General features: G+C 37.5%; 1 protein-coding gene across 5 annotated transcripts in view; it reads right to left on the bottom strand.

Moving 5' to 3' along the window:
• Nucleotides 1-23,656, bottom strand: part of CTBP1 (C-terminal binding protein 1) — a 248,970-nt gene that overhangs the window by 223,533 nt on the left and 1,781 nt on the right. Inside the window, exon 1 of one of the 5 annotated variants that reach the window (XM_075752701.1) lies at nt 19,983-20,233. The exons of the other annotated variants lie outside the window; for them this stretch is intronic. The gene's annotated coding sequence lies outside the window, so the exon portion shown is untranslated. Of the gene's footprint in view, nt 1-19,982; nt 20,234-23,656 lie in introns of those variants that run through there. 5 annotated transcript variants of the gene reach the window in all.

Genomic DNA, 23,656 nt, shown 5'->3' with positions numbered 1-23,656 from the left:
GTCTATGGTGAAGGAGGGTATTTTCCAATCTGCAAAATAAGGAAACCAAGGCACAAGGAGGTTAAGATCAAAGATATTAAATGACTTTAAATAGCCAATATGAGACTCCTAGACTTGATTTCTCGAAGGACATGATATTGAGCAGCAATTCCTATATTCAAGTACACAGGACCCGTGTTAAAGTACACCACACCATTCCAAAGGTATGGTCAGTCAGCTACTAAGTCGACTTAATAGCTTGCTGCTGGTAAAGAAGGAAATCTTCATTCCTCTCCCTTTCATTCTTCCAGACAAGAGATTCCACTCTTCACTTGTATAGCTTGGTATTTGACTATTCAGCAAATGAGTATCTCCCAAAGAACAAATATAAAACTAAGATAACCACAAAAAATTATTAGTTTCTGCTGACTTAGTGAGCTAAACTAGTTTGCTGGTCTGACAAGCAGAAGATTTGATGCAAAGGAAGAAAAGTGATACAGCTACAGGACAGGGAATGGGATTTCCCCTCTTGGAAGCAATCATCTGTTGGATTAGGTCACACATCACATCCAGCTGAGTGACTGGCTTCTTCACAAATCAGACTGCAATGGCTCAAGAATAGACTGCCAAAACTCACAGCTACCCCAGGGAAAAAACAGGAATCACAAACCTTTCTAGCACTGCATCAGGAAATGGAAGAAAAATTTCCCCAGGAAACAGATTTTCTGATTTTCTCTAATACCCAACATCACTGCATTTCTAAGGAACAGAGCTACCCATGAGAAGAACGAACTTCTTGGAAAACTGCACACATTCCAGCTTTTGCAACACAAAGTAAAGGAGCTCATATGCAATAACATCTTTTACAATAGTTTTGCACTGATCCTTCTGGATATCTGGCTGCTGGACTTCCACAAATAGGTCACACAAATCCATATCAAGCACAAACAAGAAATTATACCTCCCACACACTGAATAAGGCAGAAATCCTGTTGACAACAGAATATATAGATACATAATAAAAGATGTCATCATAGTGAAAAGCAAATCCAGTTAATTTTATCAGAATTCTAACATTTACCAAGTTCCGAGGGTTTTACTTTGGAAACTTCGTAACTTATTTTAATATATGCTATGCATTCACCGAGTCCCCCAGCACCTTTTTTTTTTTTTTTTAAATAAAGGAATAAAAATTCTGTGAAATGGAATGTTACTGATATTCAAAAGTTTAATATTTGCCATATTAGCTATGCTACATGGACAGTGACTGAGACTACAAAACAAACAGATATAAATTGTCTCTGGGCAACAAGACCAGGCCTTAGGGCTTCACTCCATAAATACTCCCAGCTATGCTGATGCAACTGTTCGCAGGAATGCATGGTGGAACACAACACTGAAATGCTGAGTTTTTTTTAAATTTAAAAAAAACCCACCACCAAAAAAAAACAAACCCAAAACCAGCCACCTTTTAAGCACAGTGTACTTCATTAGTAAAGTTTTTACAGCTGAAAGCAATTAGACTTCAGTGGAGGATAAGGGAGGAAGGAACATCAAATTGTATTCTTACATATGAAACATCAGAACAGTGTTTCATTAGTCCTGCCACCATGTATTTCTCTTCCTCTTGTCTCAATTCAACATGTGACCTTCTCATTGGGAATGGGAACAATTCAGTAACTAAAACATTTAATAGTCCAGACATTACTGTTATTTTCAATTCCTTTGTTCTTATTTTGACAGTAATGTTATTTTAATGGACTAGAGGTTCCTAGCCAGAACCTCTTTACTGACTTGTTGATGTTTGTATTTGCATGCAACACTTCATGTTTTGATCAAAGTACTTGTGCTTGGGACAAATCCCAATAAACTAATTAACCAGATACAATTCCAAAAGCAATCATCCCAAATTTCTGACAAGCGTTGGAAAGTCTGAACAACTCTCCTCCTTTTCCAATCATTCCTTACAGATACACTTAATTCTCCTTATCCCCTTCTGAGGCAGAGAAATACTTTCTCTATGGAATTCTTGAACATCTTGAGATATTTCTAATTCCACATGCACTTCTATTTTAATGCCAATTTAGGTTGTCTTTCTGGAAAAAAAATTTCCTTTTATTTTATTTGCAGCATCCCACACTAGTATAAAATTAACACTTGGCTAATATGTTTATGATGGATTCATTAGTCACAAACTGCTTGTTCCAACAATATTATAGGTGACATTAACTGACCAAGTTGCAAAATTTCTTTTAAAATCAAATTAAGGCTTTTTCATTTCCTGGTTTTTTAACAGTAAAATCCCTGACTGAGCTATATTACAAAAGATGTTTGTTTGAAATACTGGAAAGAATTCTAGTCTGCTGTTTCCATCCCTTTTTTCAACCTTTGGTATGGTACATCAGATCAGCTCCTATGCTGATGTCTGACAATCAATAAATGGTACTCAAGTCTCTACAATTTTTTGGCAGTTTATTATCACTTTACTGGCTGTAATTAAAATAACAAGCAATCAAATAGTAATCTAAGTATTGTAAATAGTGAAACACACAGACCTAAATATCCAAATGTTTTTCATATACTTTAGGTACTTCCAGAAAGCAGCAAGCGTATCGCAAAGTTTCACAAGTCAGTGTATTCTACTTTTCATGCTGAGTTCTGCTGAGCTGACTCAAACCATGTCTCTTACTAGTCACCAATGAAAGAGCAATTCTCATTGTTCAGAGCTCCTACAATTATATTTCCCAGAAGACTAAAAAAGCATAAAAATGTTTGACAGACATTTTAGAATACCTGAGTTTTATTTTCTAAATTCTTTGTTAGCAAAAAATGTATAATCCTCATATAAAGGTGCTAACATTCTAAATATTTCAGAGCCAGAGAAAAGTTCAAAACAAATTAAAGCATTCTCTTAGATCCCTCCTTTCCCCTCCTGTTTAAAAACAACTAATTCGTAAGGCTTCTTAGTGTCAAATACTTACGTACTCCAAATGCTTAAGCTACAAAAGGTTCTGGTATACTATTTAATGTAGTCTTAATTTATTAAAAAATGAAAAGATATTTATTAAAATATATGTTCAAACTTGAATTTAAAGCACTTGGGAATTACACAAATTTTAATCACAGAAAAGAAAACTTAATAAATGTTTCTGAGACTCAGCATAGTTGGTCCTGCAATTTCCCCGTAGCAATGTACACACTGAGAATGAAAAACAAGGACTGTAAATTTATGAGTAATTCTAGTAATACAGTGAGATACTCATTATTTTAAATTACAACATGCAAGAACATTTACAAAACAGTCTGCAAATTCTCTTTTCCAGCTTCTCCAGAATAGGAGTGAAACAATATAAGCTATAATTTAAGATTTAGTTACTACATATATACATTCTTGGTTCCTTTTTAATATACTAAAGAAGTTCAGCTGCAACATAAAAAGTAACAAAAAAGACAAACTGAACAACAAAGTAATACCACCTACAGATTATTTTGGTTAAAGTTATTTTATATCAATTCTTTCTACAGGGGAGATTTTCAGAAATCATTCAGAAAGCCTAACATGATTTATTAGAAATCAAATTACTTCAAAAGTAGCACAAGAATTTCTGAATATCATTTCTTTGTGTATTGTTTGCCTATTTTGTTTTCTAGTTAATGTTAATGAACATCACAAATTTACTACTACAACGCAGAGTCATTGTCTGGAACGAGCCAGAAAGGAATGCAAAATATAGTGCACTGAATAGGAACTCAATTTTCAAGCAACAGTACCACTTAGATTGATCTAGAGAATAGCCTGTAATGAGTGAGATCAACCAGACACACTAGCCCTCAACTGAATACCAGATAAAGAGCCCAGATCCCTTTCTGAGCTTGAACTGCTAAGAAAACCTGCATTCTTCTAGAGGAAGATACCAGATGTTCTACTGATTTATCTTTGAAATCTCTTGCATAAGTGGTTCCACCTGTTTGGATATCTAGAAACATACTTTCTGCCATGGAAATTTCGAAGTAAGAAGTGGGGGGAAGAGATCTTAGAAGCTTTACTAGCTTCTGTGGGCATAAATCAGTTTTAATTTAGGAACAACCAAACGAATCTCAGTCCCTGCCATGCTAACATAGCACATTCCACATAGCCTTGCTTTCGATTTCAGAACCACATGAAGTACTGCCATGTTTCCATGGGCTATTTTGGCAACAGAAAGCAGACAGTTCTTCAAATCATCCAAAAGGAAGTTTTCAAAAATTTGACCCTGAGAAAGAGGCAGACAAAAAGAACCAAGTTCAAGAACACAAAAAATTTTTCATTCCTATGGTAAAACTTAAGAATTTAGCTGCCAATCAGCCATTGAAAACAGTCTGGGAAACAGTTATTAAACCTTCGGATTAAGGAGCAGTTCAAACTGCACAGTCTAAACTACATTTAAGTATTTCCACATCAAAAGTTGTGGTTTTTTATAAAATAGTGAATGAATGTATTACCATCCAGATACTTTTGAAACAAATTTGCTATAAAAAAATGAAGGTCTTTCGAGTACATATTTACAGTAGATAAAACCTTAAATAAAAAACCACAGTCATTATTGGGTGCCTGCTTTAATTAAAAGTTCATTTGACCAATTCCATCAGACTATTTCTGCAGGTGGGCCTTTCGAGATCCAACTTTGTTAGATCCCACAAAACACCTACCTGGGCCATGAAGAATAAAATAAAAGTTACTGTTTCTCCAGCATAACTTTGAGTTGTCTGTCCAGACACACCATGAGATAAGCCCCACCCCTTAAAAAAAATCCATCAGCCCTAAAACTGTAGACAGAATTGTCCTTACAGATGAAGAATAGATAAATCTAAACATCAAATTTTGGGCACACATTTTGGGTGGAACACTAAATACAGTCATTCTCCTCAAGAGTCTCATTTGGTTTACTACATGTGACAGATTATGCTGGGAGGACACTAAGATTTTCTCATTAAATCTCTCATTTTTGGGGGGATGGGATGGGAGAATCCAATAAAATTAAGAAACAAAGGGCTCTCAAACACTTCCAGAAGTGCACACTGTACAGGGGTGCAAACTGAGAGTGGAACCTCGTCCACACTCCTGAATTCCCACCCACCTCCCCTAGAGATTCAGCCATCTAAATCAGTGTATGCAGCCGAATGAGAAGGTATGCAAATGCTGAGCTTTTATTGCATTAAGTAGTAATTGCACAATTACATAACAGTAGGTCAACAGCTTTGGAAATTAAGAAGAAAATTCTTTAAAAACTCCACTTTCAGAGAAAACAACTTCATTCACGTGGAAGCATGAACATAATGAACTCCCAAATGCTTTAGCGATATAGTCATGAATAAACTCATGAGGGCTGAATAAGCATTTACACAAATGCACTTAGAGAGTTCATAAAATAGCAGGCCACACCAGATTAAAAACCCACAGGATGAAAACGCTCCAGAGCTGTGTCTCATATCTTTAAAGCCAAATTGCAGAATAGGAAAAGCTGGCACGTTTTAAAGAGACATTTTTCAAAAGCAATCAAAAATGAAACAGATCACACCAACTCATTGACTGGTGCTCCTAAACAGCTGCATACTAATGTCCTTGCATACATCAGAAAGTATTAAAGAACACTTTACACTGAACAGACAACTTGAATCTTGGCAAACTAATTGATAGCATATAGTACTTAAAGCTTCATACTAGAAAATAGTTAAACATGCTGACAGTTAACTGCCCAAGAACACATATGCCAAACAAACCAAAATGTTGACTTGAAGTTCTATCCCTTTTATTAAAAAACACAATTTAAAAAAAAGTGAGAGGTACTGAAACTTTTCATGGTTGTCCTATTCTATTCTTAGGTTCATAGAAACTGGAAGAGGGAGCTCAAAAGGTCATCTGGCCCGCTCCTTTCCCAAGCCCGGATCATCTATACTTCTCTCATTCCTGACAGAAGTTGTCTAAACTGGAGCTTAAGGTTTCAGATAACAGAGACTCTGTAGGATTAGGCAGCTATCCCAGAGTTTCTGTATCATTATACTTAAAAAAACCCCCTCTTGGTTTGATTTTAATAAAGTTCTACCTGCCTGACTCTCTCTTGCTGTGATCCAAGTTCATAATTTCTTACACTCTCCACCATGACCCTACAAAAACTTCTTGCACACCTGAAAGCTGTTATGTCTACCCTTAGTAACCTTCTCTTCAGATTAAATTCTAATTCATCCTTTTAATCCCCCTTCCAAGTTAGGTTTTCCAAGACTTAGGTCTACATGACAATTTAATAAAATTTAATTTAAAAATTAATAAAATTTAATTCAATTTTATATCTTGCTACTTGCAATGAAATCCAGAGTAAAATGGAGTACCATGAAACAAAAAATAAAACCTTGGAAGAATCCTAGAACTATTCCACATCAAACAAACATTTTTAAAAGCCAAACATGAGAGATTAAAGGGTTTTTTTGGTCTCAATATTTTAGCCAACCTCAACATCATCACAGGTAGAATAATACGTCACAATTTTACCAGTAACTTTTACTGATAGAATCATGAGCAAATTGACAAGTCAGATGCTTTTTCCCATACAACTGTCACACTGGCAAGCACCCTCTTACTTTCATTGCTCACCTTCCTTACCCTTAAATACTCATATTGATGGAAAACAAATAACTATGAACAGTTTGTCAGAAGTGACCAACTGCCTACACTGCTTCAGTTCCACAACTCATGTCTGGTTTGGAGCTCACACATTCCTCTCACTAGCCATATTAATCTATATCACTTCACAGAAAAAACACTGATTTCCTCAATTCTGTCTCAACATTAAACATGCTCTATTACAAAACCACCTGACCCAAATAAAAGCAGATGTTATTTTTAAGATAATTCTGCCAGAAATCCATCACACAAATAGAAAAAGCTACAGAGTTCCTTTAAGCAAAAGTGAACACTTTTTTTGTAGATAATTTCCAAGCCTTAGGTCATCAAAATTGAAGATGTGGTCTCTAAATAATAGATCAAATTATTGCCTGCTCTAGCTGAGAAAAGGACTTTGTGTCAGCCAGACTTTTATTAAAAACAACTTGCTTTAACACCCCAGTTGATTTCTCACCAATATTCAGCCCTATATTTTTGGACACTGAGAGGCAATACCAGAAAACACATTAGAAGGCAAAGTGCACAGGCTATTTCGGGTCATTTAAAAAAAAAAATCTGGTAAAACTAAACTGAGGCAGAATACAAAAGAATCCTAAAGGCTAAATTATCTTAATTTCATCCCAGTAATCGCTTGGTTATACCATGATTTAAAACGCAACATTTCTAGATCACCAAGATTATCCCCTACTGATTCCGATGGAAGTACACAGAAGAAACAATGTTCAGCTTTAAGAGGAATGAGCCATTACAGTACCAGTGATGTGTTTTCATACCAAGCAGATGTTAACAATGTTTTATATTGCTTGGCAGTGTTTTACTGTGCTGTAAAACTAAGACGTAAGACAGAGGTGGCAGTTATTGCCTTACCTTTCAGGTCTACGTCATCCTTGCAGTTCATCAACTATAATCCAAATCCACTAAAACCATACAAAACTACACAGAAAGCTAGAAACACCATATAAATGTGACTATCAAGTTAAACTATGACTTGATCAGCATCAGATACGACAATAGTTTTATACGGCAAATTGAATCCAGAACAAAAACTTTCTATGTCATCAGTAAATCACACATTTTCTTTCTGCCATCTTGAAGTAGAGATCTGTACCTCATAAAAATGGCAACCACTTCATCCAGAAGCTCCAAGCCCTTTCCAAGGTATCGGTCTTGTTTTAACACAAACATTTGGAACATCTGAGGGTTCATCTTATTTTTTTCAGTGACCAAATAAGAAGTTAAGGATCGCCGGCATCAATTCCTCACCAAAAAAGGACTTTTCTCACAGAAGCATACGTCTGTCTAAAGTGCATGCCCACAATCAACCATCTTCCTAAACTTGATCTGAAATTAGAAGTAAACATAATGATTGTTTCAATGTTATAAGACCAAGTATGAACCTCATCCTCCAAAATCAGGTAGGGTAGGGAACAAATTCCCTTTCTCCTCCTCCCGTTTCAGAGCTCACTCAAACACTTAAAGCAAAAAGTTACACTGCTTAATAATTTAAATATCATAACATAATTCTTAACAGAACCAACACAGATGCAATGACCCACAATGAAGATGGTCTCCATATGAAATATGGATAATTGAAAACTGACAGCATCCCTTTTTTGGCAATTCTGATTTTACATGAGAAGTATATTATAGGGTTAAAAAGGTGACTAAGTTCAATCTTCTTTCTATCTCCAACCTCAAATTAAGAATATTTTTTTAAAAAAACATGTTTGGGTCAACCCCCAATTTTTTCTTTAACACCAAATTGTGAGACGCCTGTCATAACATCTCATATTAAGCACAATTGTATCCAAAATGCTTTATTACATTATTGATCTTATAACACACACATCTCCAAACAATCTGTATCATGAAGTCCTTCTTTAGAAGCCTGTGTTTAGAAAGCAAAAAATAAACTACTAATCATTTGTATTTGCTTATTTTAAATGTTCTTGCAAAAGTAAATCCCCAGTCAGAAAGAACAGTAAAAGGGAACTGTACCTAGTTTGTCAAACAGCAGCAACAAAAATAAGGTGGCACTGTCACACTGCCTACTGCTCTATAATCTACGTAACTCTATCATATCCTCCCCAGATAAGGGACTTCCAACTACCAAAGAACCATCACCAACTAACAAAAAGTAATGCAAAGAATGAATAGGGAAGACTTCTCACTGGGGAGGACATGTTGCACCAAGTCTAACTATTTGAATGCATAATTGTATTTCCAGACTCACACAGTGAATTTTCTATTCTGCTTAAATAGGTATTAGGTCTTAGCAAGCAATCCATCCACACACCACATGGAAGGGAGAAGATGAAGACTGTAAAGTTTAGACCTCTAGCACTAAAAGCAGCTGGTGAAAAGATGCCAGATGTTTTCTCTAAAGAGGAAGGATCATATAGATCATCAGGACACAAATTGCTCTAGGACACTTTTTGCTTTGAAGGAGCAGAAACATTCGTCTCTAAGGGGTACATGGACATTGACCAGGCTGAACCTTCCTTCTGACTTGCATGACAAAGAGAAAGAAAGGTATTTTTGAGACACAGCCTATCATCATTTTACCTGCACTCTCCCATTTAGTCCATCAGAGCCCGTGAAAGACAACCTCTCACTACCAATCAGCTCAGCGCATCCACTCCACATTTGCTGTACTTCCAAGCAAACATCACTATAATTCATCTGCACTGCACGTGAGGCTTGCAGAGAACTTTCTGTTAATAGCCACAGTTACTTAACTACTGCTTGTGTGAACCCATCTTCTGTCTCCTGTTTCATATTCTGACAGTCTCTTCAAGGATATACTTTATTTTCAGATTGACATAGTGTCCAGTACAACAGAAAACTGGTCTATAACTAGATTTAATAAGGCACTATAACCAGGCTAAATATATATTCTGGATAGATTAATCTCACACAGGATTTAGCACACATCTCTGAAAACAGAAAACTCTCAAGACCCTTTTTGGATTGTATCAGGATCTCTGAAGACTCAAACAATGGAAGCTTTTGGCCTGTCAGTTCAAATTCCAGATTCTTGTTGGATCTGGGTTTTGCAATTGGCAATATGACAAATTCTTTTCCCACACAAGAACTGTAGGAGAAATTCCCCCTGATGCTTACTTAGCATAACCTTCCTAATTACTCACGAGTCAATGCTGAAGAGGGAAGCCTTCATCACAAAGTCTACTCTGGGACACGCAACTGCCAACTGCCATGGCACGTTTGTCTGACAATGTAAAATATTTTTTGTTGAACGTAATGTTATTTATTTTGGGAGCAAGACTAAAGAGGGACAGGAAGTTTGTTTATTTTCTGCACCCATAGAGCTTAAGGGATACATTGCATTTGACAAGAAAATTCTGCTGGAAACCACCTTCTTTGATACATCACTTCTTTGTTAAAACTCCATATATTACTCATTCTGTATATACGTCAGTTTTGTTACTCATAATGGTTTTATGAAAGAACTACATTTTTCCTTGCATTGGGTTTGCATGGCCAGGTTTTGGTAGCGGGGGGGCTACAGGGGCAGCTGCTGTGAGAAGCTGCCAGAAGCTTCCCCCATGTCCGACAGAGCCAATGCCAGCCGGCTCCAAGATGGACCCACCGCTGGCCAAGGTGAGCCCATCAGCAACGGCGGCAGTGCCTCTGGGGTAACAGAACTGGGGGGGGGGGGAAGACGACTGTGGAACAACAATTGCAGCCAAAGAGAGGAGTGAGAAGATGTGAGAGAACAACTCTGCAGACACCAAGGGCAGTGCAGAAGGAGGGGCAGGAGGTGCTCCAGGCACCGGAGTGGACTCCACTGCAGCCCATGGAGAAGACCATGGTGAGGCAGGCTGTCCCCCTGCAGCCCATGGAGGTCCATGGTGGAGTAGAAGCAGATATCAACCTGCAGCCTGTGGAGGACCCCACGCTGGAGCAGGTGAAGGTACCTGAAGGAGGCTGTGACACCGTGGGAAGCCCACACTGGAGCGGGCTCCTGGCAGGACCTGTGGCCCCATGGAAAGAGGAGCCCACACTGGAGCAGGTTTGCTGGCAGGACTTGTGACCCCGTGGGGGACCCACGCTGGAGCAGTTCATGAAGAACTGCAACCCGTGGGAAGGACTCACGTTGGAGAAGTTGGTGAATTATGATCTAGTCCCTTATCCTACTCTTTTTTATGAGACCTATTTTTATTGTCAGTCTTGACATCACTATGAACACCAATTTGAAAAGCTACTGAATCAGGCTGCAAAGTCTGTAAAACTTTCACAGCAGTGAAACTAAATAACATAGCCATTAGTATAAAGAGAAATGGATTATTTTGACGAGTAGCTGGGCATAACACTGTTTCTAAATTAAAATTTTACTGCAATCCCAAGCTGATGAAATACATAACATTTTTGCTATCAAAGTGCACCAAGTCTAAGCCAGAATTCTACAAATACTTCTTAAAAAATCATATTAAAATTATCTGATCTTTATAATACCTATTGTTTACATCATGCCTTTCATTTCAAGGCTTGAAAGCACATGCAAAGACTGCTAGTAGCAAAAAAGCTAATTTAAGAGAAAAATACATCACAAGATAGCTTCCTTACTGTAGACTAACTTCTCAAGATGATAGGACAAATTAATATCTGCACTGCATATTTTTAGCCACTTTGCAGTTAATAGGCTGCTTTGGATGGTTTTATTGCATATTCAATGGTTACTATTTGCAATGATAGCGACTATCATTTTTAATTAACATCAGGTAACAGCCTAACATGAAAGACCTTCTATACTTACAATAAATAACCATTGGCTCAAAAAAAGCCTTCACAGCAACTTTAGGTATATATTGACTTCATGGACTTCAACACACACACACAATAATTTTTTCCAGAACAACACAAACTTGATGACTGCCAACTAAGACCATTTTTATACCAATGACGAATTTAGGAAAGAATGCCAAAGCTACAGTGGGCATACTCCTACAAATTAAAGCTGATACCTCTAAAAAAGCCCCTGTGAATCCAGTAACAAAGACAGTAATCGGTAACATGTTTTTTAGTAATTAAAGTTTAAAGCCAAATGCTGAAATTACGAAAACACCTTTCAGGATACAAAGTTATCCCAGTCTGAATGTTACAGTTAAGACTCTACACAAAACCCTCACTTTTTGTAACACAAAGCTATTAAATGTATCATGAAGGAGAGGTACTCTAAGGAAGAGTTGAAAAATTGACGCTTGATATTAAACAAGTTACTGTTCCATGTCCAGAACATTTCTTCTCAAATATTAATTTCCAATTATGACATTGTCAGAATTCACAGTCAATAACATTATGGAAATGGCTGTCACTCAGAGAAATGGCTTCCTGAAAATGACACTAGTCCACACTGTTCACACTGCTCCCAAAACGTACAGCAGAAATACATAGCACGGTGCTCTGCACGCTTCAACCTTACCTTTCAAGCATCAGAATATGTCATTGCCTCTCCTCAAAACACTAGAAAAGATTTTGGACTCTATCCCCATTGATACAATTTGAGGATCTCCAGCTGACAGTACTCTGACTCATCATTATTATGAAGATAGAAAAATGCCTACAAAATCAAAGCATTGGAAGAGAAAAAAAGCTGACAAAAAGTTGTTTCTTGAGACAGAAGCAAACATAAACACACTGAGGAACATTCAAGACTCAATTTTCATTAGAACATGCTGTCCATACGCTAGGAAAAGGGTCAGTTTAGCATTTTATCCTACATACCTCTACACCCAGAAAACACCTGCTTATATCTTCAGGTTTGCTAACAGACTACCTGTTTCTCCCAAGATGGATCTGGACAATCACAATCTATGAATCACCTCAAGACTAGACTGCTGTGCCTTTCCTTACCTTACCTAATTCAGACATTGCTCCACCTAGAAACACATAAGGGAACAGAAAATCTTACTGGCATTTACATGGAAGATAAGGAGGTGACTGGTGACAGCCAACACAGCTTCACTAAGGGCAAATCGTGCCTGACAAACTTGGTGGCCTTCTATGATGGAGTTACAGCGTTGGTGGATAAGGGAAGGGCAACTGATGTCATCTGCTTGGACTTGTGCAAGGCATTTGACACTGTCCCGCACGACATCCTTGTCTCTAAATTGGAGAGACATGGATTCGATGGATGGACGGACCACGCAGTGGATAAGGAATTGGCTGGATGGTCGCACTCAAAGAGTTGTGATCAACGGCTCAACGTCCAAGTGGAGAACGGTGATGAGTGGCGTCCCTCAGGGGTCGGTACTGGGACCGGCACTGTTCAACATCTTTGTTGGCAACATGGACAGTGGGATCGAGTGCGCCCTCAGCAAGTTTGCCGATTACACCAAGCTGTGTGGTGGGGTCAACACGCTGGAGGGAAGGGATGCCATCCAGAGGGGCCTTGGCAGGCTGGAGAGGTGGGCCCGGGGGAACCGCATGAAGGTCAACAAGGCCAAGTGCAAGGTCCTGCATGTGGGTCGATGCAATCCCAAGTACACCTATAGGCTGGGTGAGGAATGGATTGAAAGCAGCCCTGAGGAGAAGGACTTGGGGGTATTGATTGACGAGAAGCTCAACATGAGCCGGCAGTGTGCGCTTGCAGCCCAGAAAGTCAACCGTGTCCTGGGCTGCATCAAAAGAGGGGTGACCAGCAGGTCGAGGGAGGTGATCCTGCCCCTCTACTCTGCTCTTGTGAGACCCCACCTGGAGTACTGCGTCCAGCTCTGGGGGCCCCAGTACAAGAAAGACATGGAGCTGTTGGAGCAAGTCCAGAGGAGGGTCACAAAGCTGATCAGAGAGCTGGAGCACCTCTCCTATGAGGACAGGCTGAGAGAGTTGGGGTTGTTCAGCCTGGAGAAAAGGTGGCTCTGGGGAGATCTAATTGCAGCTTACCAGTATCTGAAGGGGCCTACAGGAAAGATGGTGAGGGACTGTTTATCAGGGAGTGTAGCGACTATCAGGGAGTAGGTGATCTTTGAGGTCCCTTCCAACCCAAACCATTCTATGATTCTATGATTTCTGGGAAACTTGTGACTAGCAGGCAAAGCTATCACCAATGGGCTCTAAATCAGAAAAAAAAAAAAAATATATATATATATATACACACATTTAGAACCCTAGTGCAAAGCAAAACACTATCAGCCAACCATAACCACTGAAAATAGTAATGAGGAACAGAGGTAAAGATGTAGTCAAATACAGAACAAAATAGCTGAAAGTGAAATGCAAGCATCCAAAACTTAGAATGACATTAACGAGTCAGTATCTGCCGTGTCTATGTATCTGCTCACTTTGCTGTACAATGCTAATTAGAAACTTGAAATTATCTATTCTTACAACTCGTGCACTCTACTACTAACTTCTTGTCCTCTCCAGGTTTATACTGTCGTCCCGCTCCCCCAGTCACAGCAGGAGCTGGCAATCTTCTCCATACAAGTTTCTAGCACTTCCACAGGTTAAGTCCTCCCTTAACTGGGTGGGCAGAGATGCTCAAGTTAAAAGCAATGTAACCTAGATTTAATTAAGTCTTATTCCAAATAAGTATCAATAAGGTCCAGAAACCTTGATACACAATCAGGATGCAAGTGTGTTTATTTTGATATAGTCATGTCAGGATCAGAAAAGTTAAATTTTGAATTGCTCCTACAGGGATGAATACATCACCTTGGTTTTGACATCTTCACCAGTATAACAATGTAGGGCTGAAAGCAATACAGCATATCTTAAATAAAGGATTTCATCCTTAACTTAACTTTTATAGTACAAAGACTCTACCACAATCTTTACTTTCTTCAAGCTGACTTCCCAGGAGGTAAAAATCTGCAAAATCAATTTCCTGTCCCACAGCTACCGAGTAGAATAGGAAATAGCAATTTTTTTCTCCAGAGAATTCTTCCCACATACTTTGACCCCAAAAGTAAACAGGATCTTTTCTTTAACTTTTGTGTCAGCATTTGGGGAGACACATCAACCTGTGTACAACAACGTAAGCATAACAGATCTGTTCGACTGTGTCTCACACTCTGAACTCCACTGGTCATCATCTCTCTCAACTCACATTGAAGGATATCATGAACTTTGTTTTTCTTACCTATGTCTACCAGAGGGCCTGAGGAATGATATACTAACAGCATTAGATCAAATTCATATCACCTACACGGAAAAATCAGAATGACTATGACACTGATATCACTCCCTCACTGCAGAAATGGAGAGTGAAAGAAGAGTGGATGTTCAAAAAAGATACTATGCTTAAAAGTACTTAGATTAATATAGTCTTTAAATACCAACTTCTATCTCTACTTGTCTGTCACAGCGCTGCATAAACAAAGCACCAAAAAAGAAGAGGATATACACAAGAGGAGATATAAGAAAATGTCATGCCACAGTCTTTCTGGAGGGATATCAGGAAGCAAAGCAGGGAAGCGATGAAAGAAAAAAAAAGGCACATAAAACCTTTCAAAACATCGTTATTTCCTTGTAAAATGCAGGGAAGATATTCCAATTCGCACAGGCATTACCAGTTCACACCATTCTCACTGGTTAACTTTCCTCTACAAAACCAAATCACAGTTATCCAAGAAAAGTAGAGAAATACATTAACAAGATAGGATAAGTTACAATGATTTCCACAGAAACCTCACCTAATCTTTACTGTTCTAAAGGGAAACTGTCATGTAGTTGATGCTCCAAGATTTACCAAGCTAACAAATGACATAATTTACTAGACAGAGCATGTACTCAGTTTCTCAAAGCTAAAAGAATCCTTCTCCACACAGACACACTTCTTACTGAGAAACATAAACAGAAGCTGTTTAGATACAAAAACTTTTATTTATCCTATTATTTATGCGCTAAGACATATTCCAGGCACTGTGTAGACAGAAAATACCATTGTATAAACAAATTTTACAAACTGAGCCATACTGGCTTGTTCTCCAGATGAAGAAAAATATTCCTGTCAAATGGAAAACTTTTGGAGAAATTTGGTTTTAAGATTCTAAAGCTCTTTTTTAGAATAAAATATTGTTCTTTGAACAACTAAATAAAAGTACATTTTTAAAAGTGTTTGGGGCTGTTTCAACCATATCCAAGAATAGAAAACAGCAAATAGCTATTCTCAGTAATAAAATACTGACTCTGCTATCTATAAAGATACTAGTAGATAATTGAAGCAGGGTAACATGTGAAGGAAACTGAAAATTTAAAATGCAATTTGTACTTCAAACTATAGTTTCTTAAATTTTACCATCAAATTTCATATTTCACTGCTCCTCTCTGGCAATTGATTAAACTGATTAGTCCTTGGCAAGTCACAAATGATAAGCCTTACTGTGAAGTGTGATGAATAACCTGTACAGGCTGACAGCCCACTAACTCTTTCTAAACTTTGTTTCACACTTTCGCAGCATTAAGCTATCCCATACACCCTACCTTATCTAAAACCAATTTACATAGCTTGATACAATGTGCAAATGGAGCGCAAATCACCTCTCAAAAGATCTTCCCCTTGCATTGGAGAATTCCCATGAGCACACACAAAAAGAACAAGATAAATACTGTAAACTTTAATCCTGAAAACCCTTATTCACTTCAGCAGACCAAGTGACTTAAGTGAAACTATTCAGATGTTTGAGATGGAGCACATAGCTGTTTGCACTGGAATTCTCAATCTTGCATTTCTTGTTTTTGCAATCTACAAATATAATCAAGAAGGCCAGAGGTTCTCAGATATTAATGTGAATAGTCTCCTGGGGGAAAGGGAGAGTTCTTTTTGGTTGTTTTTTTCAACATCCTAAGATGCTGCTAAAACTACAATTCTGACTGAATACCAACAGAACAGCTGAACAAGTCAACGAAGGCCCATCTTTTGTTCGAAATTTTAAAATAGAGATTGATAATCTGTTGATACTCATTATCAAGGTACCAACCAGTCAGCTGATATTCAGCTACGTAAAAAACTTGTAAATTAGCAACAACAGTCTGGAAATAAGTTAGCAGCACTATCCCTGAGCTTTTTTCTGGAAACACTTTATTATCAAATCACTAGTGATTTGATTTTTTTAACATTTAATGGCTTTTGATGCAAATATTACATAAGTATCCACCATCCCTTGGTCATGCGTGCTGCTATAAGACAAAATATTGCTTGTCTCAAAATTTCATCAGTAGATACTGAAATACTTGAAAAAGGAATTACCATTATACCCCTGTCGTAGATGGAAGTAGATGGAAACAGAAAGGTGAACTGCCTTACTCTAATCCAATAGCAAAGCAAGGAAAACACTATTTCCTCCAATTTCACTGTCCTATCCATTAGGTTGTACAGCATCCTGTGCTTGAAATATCAGGTATATCACTCTTAAACATAGTACATCCTAATAAAGAAGGATGATAAAATAATTTCAAAATACATTGAACAACAAAATGAATTGTCACACATCAATAGCTGTATCTGAATTTTGCTCTAGTTTATGGATGCTTTCTGCTTCAATCTAAAATAGTAATCTTCATATAAATAAAAATTTTCACCTGAAATAATAATCCACTATTAATGGAATAACAATATACCATTCCATTCAAATGTCAACTCCAACAATAGGAAAAAAGCCAAGTATTGTCCACTAACAGCAGCAATGGAATTCTTTTTCCTCTTCTTCCTCCCTATTAGGGCAGAATACAATTAGTGAGTTTTTAATACTTTTCATGAAATGACAATTTAAAAACAAAAATCAATAGATTTTGAGTTGATCATTTCTATTGTGAAAATACTTTGTAACAAACGTGAATTGTATCGCCATTGGTTCTATTATTTATTGTTTTGCCTGAAGTCCAAAAGCGTACATTCCATTCACAGGTCTAACCCACACTGTTGCACCGTAGTAGTGAATGCAGTCTCTTAAAAAGGTACCTGATAACACACTCTTGGAACACTTGAGAAAGGAAAGTGTAGGATTATGACCCATAAAAAGGTAAAAAGTGTTTCCTAGCAAATCCATAAACACCTTAAAAGTTTTAATACCCAGTGTCTAGACTATGTTGAACTACAAGTTCCCCTGTGGACTTCTCATAAGAACAAGTGTTTTTCAACCGCTAAGCTGGGCAGGGAGGAGGGGAAACTCAAAACTAAGATATTTTATTAAAGATGTTTCTAATACATTGCCAAAACCCCAGTGCATTTTAACCTCTATTACTAGAAAGCCAAACGTACCTCGTATCCCCAAGATGTCTCTGCACTGTAATAGTGAATGTACTTGTCACTGTTACAGAGAGATGGTCCCTCTACACTGGAAATTAAACCTGACCTCTCCCCTTTCTGTTTCCTAAGTATTCCAAATAGCTAATCACTAATTAGTATCTCTGGTGGTTTTCTCAGAACATATGACTTATGTGCAAGCATGACAATCCTTCCCATATCCCTCTGAGCTAATCAGCATAATCTGAAGTTCTTCCCTGAAAAGCTCAGGGTAATGCTGAACACCTTCTCCACTCAAGGAAAATGAGAAATATGGTCAAAGTCTTTCTGGCTGCAGTTCAAACTCCCCCAACATTTACCAGGTAAACCGCTACAGTCTGATTTTATTTTCCACTTCATATGACCACCATTTTTGAAGTTAAAAAAAACCCTAAAGGCATATCATATGCACGTTTAAAAACAGGAATACTATGCAATCCAAATAAATCAATATCGCTTAATTCTGCAAGAACCTAAAATGAGTTAATTCAGAATATCAGACTAACTGATCTTACGCTACTGTCACTTGGTAATGTAAAAATCTATGCTGGATTCTGGTTTTGTTTCATTGGAGTAGGAGGATTATTTTAATAGGAGAGGATTGATTTCATTCCTGTATGCATGAGCTGCTGTTGATATTCCCAACCAGAAAGATTCCTTTCTAGAATTATCATCAATATATATTACAAGAGTGTTTACTTCCACCCTGCCTCTGTTCTAAAAGCCTCCTCACTGTTAATTCCCAGAGCAAGGCTACAGGTCTCCTGCTCAAAATTTCTCTTTAGATGTTCTAATCCTTTTCTCCTTAATCTCCATTATACAAAAAGAAATCCACATATGCATGGTCTGTGACAAGCTAAGTAACTTTACCTCTCACCATAGTTACCACATCTGATTTAACCACTGGCTCCGGACATTGAATCATTGTCCTTTAATATTCAAGATTTTATTTGTGTATGCCTTGATCCATTCAACAAGCACAAAATCCTAAAACCAGACTGATTTTAATATTATTAGTAGACAATTACATTTCAATTTATGCAACTGTAAGATAACATACCATCCACCTCTGCTATTTCTGTACTGTGTGTGTTGTTTTCCAGGATCTCAGAAGCTAAAATGTTTAAATGTGTCACTATGCCTGTTATTAAAAACATTTTCTGTCTAATTCAATTCTTTGAATGATTCTGAAACAATTTTACATTCAGATTTTCATTACTACGCTCAACTATTCCATTACACTTTTTTGTTTCTCATGGTAACCAATTTTATTTGACTTAACAGAAGCTGTTCAAATATTTAAAGGCACTCCGAGATGGCAGGAGTTTATCTAGGAGCATACATGTTGTGTCACAGATATTCCTTTCCTTGCTCTTACTCGCCTTTTTTTTCCCCCCCTCGAAAACAGTAGCAAACAAATGAGATCTCGACTAGCCACATTGTACCGGGAACGTGCTCACTTCATCTGTTTATCTGAATATTCAAGTTACAATGGGCACGTTTTGAAATTACAAGCTGGGTAGTTAAAACAGATGCTTCCTACGTTCCTTCATATGCACTGTATCCCTTTGCCAGTATCGTCAGGCGCAACGCAAGAACTAAAGTATAAACATCTGCAACACCTCTCTGTTTTGTTAACATTCTTTCACACATTTTCTTGCTAACTCCAAAAAGGCTCAACGGTGTAAAAAGAAGAAAAAGAAAAAAAAAAAAACACAACAGTGAAATTGGAAACATCTGCGAGATAGCTACGGAAAACGGAATGAAACATGAATAAACAAAAACATGGCGAAAGTGGCCTGGGGTTGTTACACTGTCAGATCATTTTTCCAAGCCCAACATCAAGGCTTTTGTTACAACCAAAGCGGTCATTTGCATGGAGAACCAACAGGGTTTCTTCTTCTTCAGCGTTTCCCCGATCGTAACACACACTCGCTCTCTCCGCTGCACACAGAGGCAAACCTCCTCTCTTGCAAACAAACAACACGGCTAAACGCACACATATTCACAACTACGGAATCTACAGATCGCAAACAACGCTCCGCATACTGAATAGTTTGCTACTAAGACGTAATTTAGGTATAAAAATAACAGACAAACCTTTGGAGCGCTGCCCCAGCCGGAGTTCCTCTCCCTCTCCCTCTGCTCTGCTGTTACTGACAAGATCAGGCTGAGATTAACAAGTCCATGCTACTCTGACAACCTTACTCCTCTGGCTTTTGCAGACACGCCGTGGGCTTTAAATAATATCAAACTTTCAGAAAGTTAAAAATGGAATGAATTAAAGGAATGTAAAGGACAATGGCAGGAAAGCAGAAAACACTGCCTGGACAATTATTGCAGCAGCACGCAGGGCACTGCTCTGTAGTTAAGGCTGTGTCAGCACTTTCTTTCTAAACCCCCCCATTTTTCAGGGGGCTGTAACTCAGAAAGAAAAAAAAAAATTGCTCATGGCTAAAAAATTGCTCAAAGGTAAGCCCCCTCCCCTTTGCATTTTAAAATACCCATTTAGACCATTCAGAAAGTTGCAGGAGTCTGTGCACTTTATCAGTTAAGTCCCACATGCATTTTTTTTTTATGCAAACACAACTCTTCTTTTTTTAAAAAAGATTTCACAAGAATTTGATCTACATTGTGAATTTTGCCCCCTCCCTTTTTTTAATAGAAGCAAATTAATAAATACTTTGACACCTGAAAACCGGTTTGCATAAACATGGAATAATTTCTAAATAACTTTTAGACACATTCATTGCCTGAAAGGTACCCGATTAGTAACAGAGATATTAAATTGTCTGCTCACACAGCTGATTCAGCACAGACAATGGCCTCTACTGAGGTCTCAACTCTAATCCATTATGGCAACTTCGTAACCCCAATTGCTGAATGCATCTACATTTTCCCCTGATAAGGGAAGTGTCCTTATAATCATGCTAAAATAAGGAAACAAAGCGTTTGATCTGCAATTATTACTTTACAACGATGCTCTAAACTGTGGCACATCAGGGCAATTTCTCCTGCTGTTGGTTAATCGCTGGGTTTTGTTGGGGGGGGGGGCTTTTGTTTGTTGGTGTTTTACACTCTTGGCAATTTCCTCTCAGATACAGAAATAAAAATACCAACTTCTCCAGCTCATTTACATAAGCCAGATGCACTATTACACTTTCCAGTTATTAAGCTTAAAGTTACAATAGCAAAAAAAAAAAAAATATAAAAGAACTCTACAGTGATATTATCATTTTCTTTTAAAGTAAAATATACATTTCATGTAAAAATTGTGCAATTGCCTAATTCTGCTGGACAAGAAAACCAAAGTGTAAGTTTTGCCCCTTTTGACTGATATAGAATAGCCAAGAAAACAGGCAGCTCATTTGATCTTTGCAAAACTAAGGATATCAACACTTGTTCATCAAAAGGTGTGTGTCTGCTCTCTATGAATTTCTGACTCCGCAGTGCTGCTGCATATGTGTTATATAAAATCAAGTAGCATCCATTAAAATGGAGCAATCCATTAAAAATGCTAGGTTGCTGTGAATAACTCAGTAAAGCAACAATTTCCCCAGTAGGAATCGTCTCATCCTCGTTATCTTCCAAAAGTCGTAACACTTAACGGAGTATCTATCTCAAAGTATCTGGAATTAGTACAGGTTATCTCATATTTCTGCCTTACAGACATAGCTGTCTGGCATATTTTGAAGACAAGCTGCTTTGATATTAACACCTTATTCTGTCAATGCTGTGCACAGCAGTAGTTAAAAAATACCACAATTTCTCCCATTATTCAGAAGAAAAAATTAACCTAGATTAAAGGTAAGGTCCTAAATATTTCACAAACATCATAACTCACCAGAAGAATATAATGGAGAAGTAGAAGCCTTCACTATAAGGACAGTGCAATCACCACCCATCTGCTCAGGGGAGAGCGCTCTTCTGGCCAGTGGGGCAACCTGTGCTCCCACCTGATCCAACATCGGAATTTACATCACTGGCTTACGCCAGTCTCATCTGCTAAGTGAGAAATGATGGTGACACACATTCACTGCTGTCACTCTGGCACAGAGGGTATAAGGTTCACAAAGAGGAAAGAGAAGCAAGCGTAGTAAAAACTCAATCCACGGTAGCTTTCTACAGCACGTGGAAGCAGAGCACTAAGGCTTCTGCTTTGCTCCACCAAATAACATACAGAGTATTTATGGGTTTGAAAGATACAGAATTTCCATGCAATGTTTAATGGTAGACAGATGTTCTTCTCTAATCATTAATCTGGAGCAAAGCAGAAGACTACTGGAAATATTTTTAAGATACCATCAAATGAGTAAAGTTCTCCTAAAGGTTTGGAGTATTCTGTATGCACTGCTTAATTTTAACTAATTGCTAATTCACATTAATAATACACTAAATGAGGACAAACATTAATAGATTATCATTCAACTGGACAATGTCAAGACATACAAAATGGAAGCTGATTTTTATTCTTCCTTTTACACCACTAGGGGACAAGGAAAAATAAACAAGATATGGTATACAAAAAAATCTTAGTAGATCCAAATTTGTATTTCCTACTTAAGAACAAATCGGTAGAATTTATAAGAACTGTAAAGGCAAAGTTGCATTCCTAATTAAACTAAATTAATTAAATTAAGCCTCAGCTTTATAACTTTGTATGGTAGGTTAAGCAGAAGACATTTATTAACCTAATATTAAAGAACAAAGTACAACCTCTGTATATGAATAACCATACCCAGGAATAACAATAACCATAAATATTTTGTCAAATGCAGTAGGAAACTACAGATTTTAACAAGTTCAAAAGATCATTAGCATAGTTCTTATCTCCACATTTATCACACCAACATTTATATTATAAATCAACAGCTGCAACCTAAAGTTGAAAACATGCCAGAAATATGCATAGGTTGTATCAATATTTGCACATGGAGACTAGAACATAAATTAGTTGACACTCAACACTTAAAGCTTCCTCTCTGAAGTTGCAATATTTAAAGGTTAAAGATTAGACATGCTCCCTCTTGTGTTAAACCAAGAATACACGGAATACATGCTGTTTTCTCTGACATGATGGTTGTTTGGCCATCTGTTCCATCAAGCAAACCCTTTAACTTTGGCTACTAATGTCTGACAAACTTTCACCAATAATTCTCCAGCTTAAAGACAGATACAGTCTGAGCACATAACCGGTATCCATAGAATATCTGTGCTACATTAAATTAGCTACCGTATTATCAGAAAAGACCATTAAGAGATTATATATTAAAAAAATCTGTTGCAAATAAGTGTTTTGACCATATTCATATATGACTTGGTAAATTACATGAAAAGTCACACTTCTTCAGTCCCTATCAGCGTCACAGGCCTAAAGAGTTAAAGCATGCAAAGTTCAAGCTGTTCAGTAACATCAATGATATGGAATATTGAACAGCAAATTTTCTTCTAAATAGTAGTTTACAGGCTATTTAAGACAGACAGGAACAACAGGAAGAATTTACAATGACACATAATTATGTTTGTAAATACAGCAACAACTGAGCTAAGTTTTCAGTTCTCCACTCGACAAGCTCAGGTGAACCATTCCCTGCACAGAGCCTAAACGGAGTCAAAATCCTCCTTACACAAATCCTCTTGCAGAATCTGGCCCCAAGATCATGTCTAGACATGAATGTTAATCCCAGGTGTAACTAACACAAATATTTTTACTAATATACTTTTTAAACAAAGGCTTTGCACCTGGTGTGGGCTTGGCAAATTATGTTTAGGCA

The sequence above is a fragment of the Balearica regulorum genome, chromosome 4 (assembly GCF_011004875.1).
Source record: "Balearica regulorum gibbericeps isolate bBalReg1 chromosome 4, bBalReg1.pri, whole genome shotgun sequence".
NCBI lineage: Eukaryota > Metazoa > Chordata > Aves > Gruiformes > Gruidae > Balearica > Balearica regulorum.
This window is presented reverse-complemented; position numbering and strand designations above follow the sequence as displayed.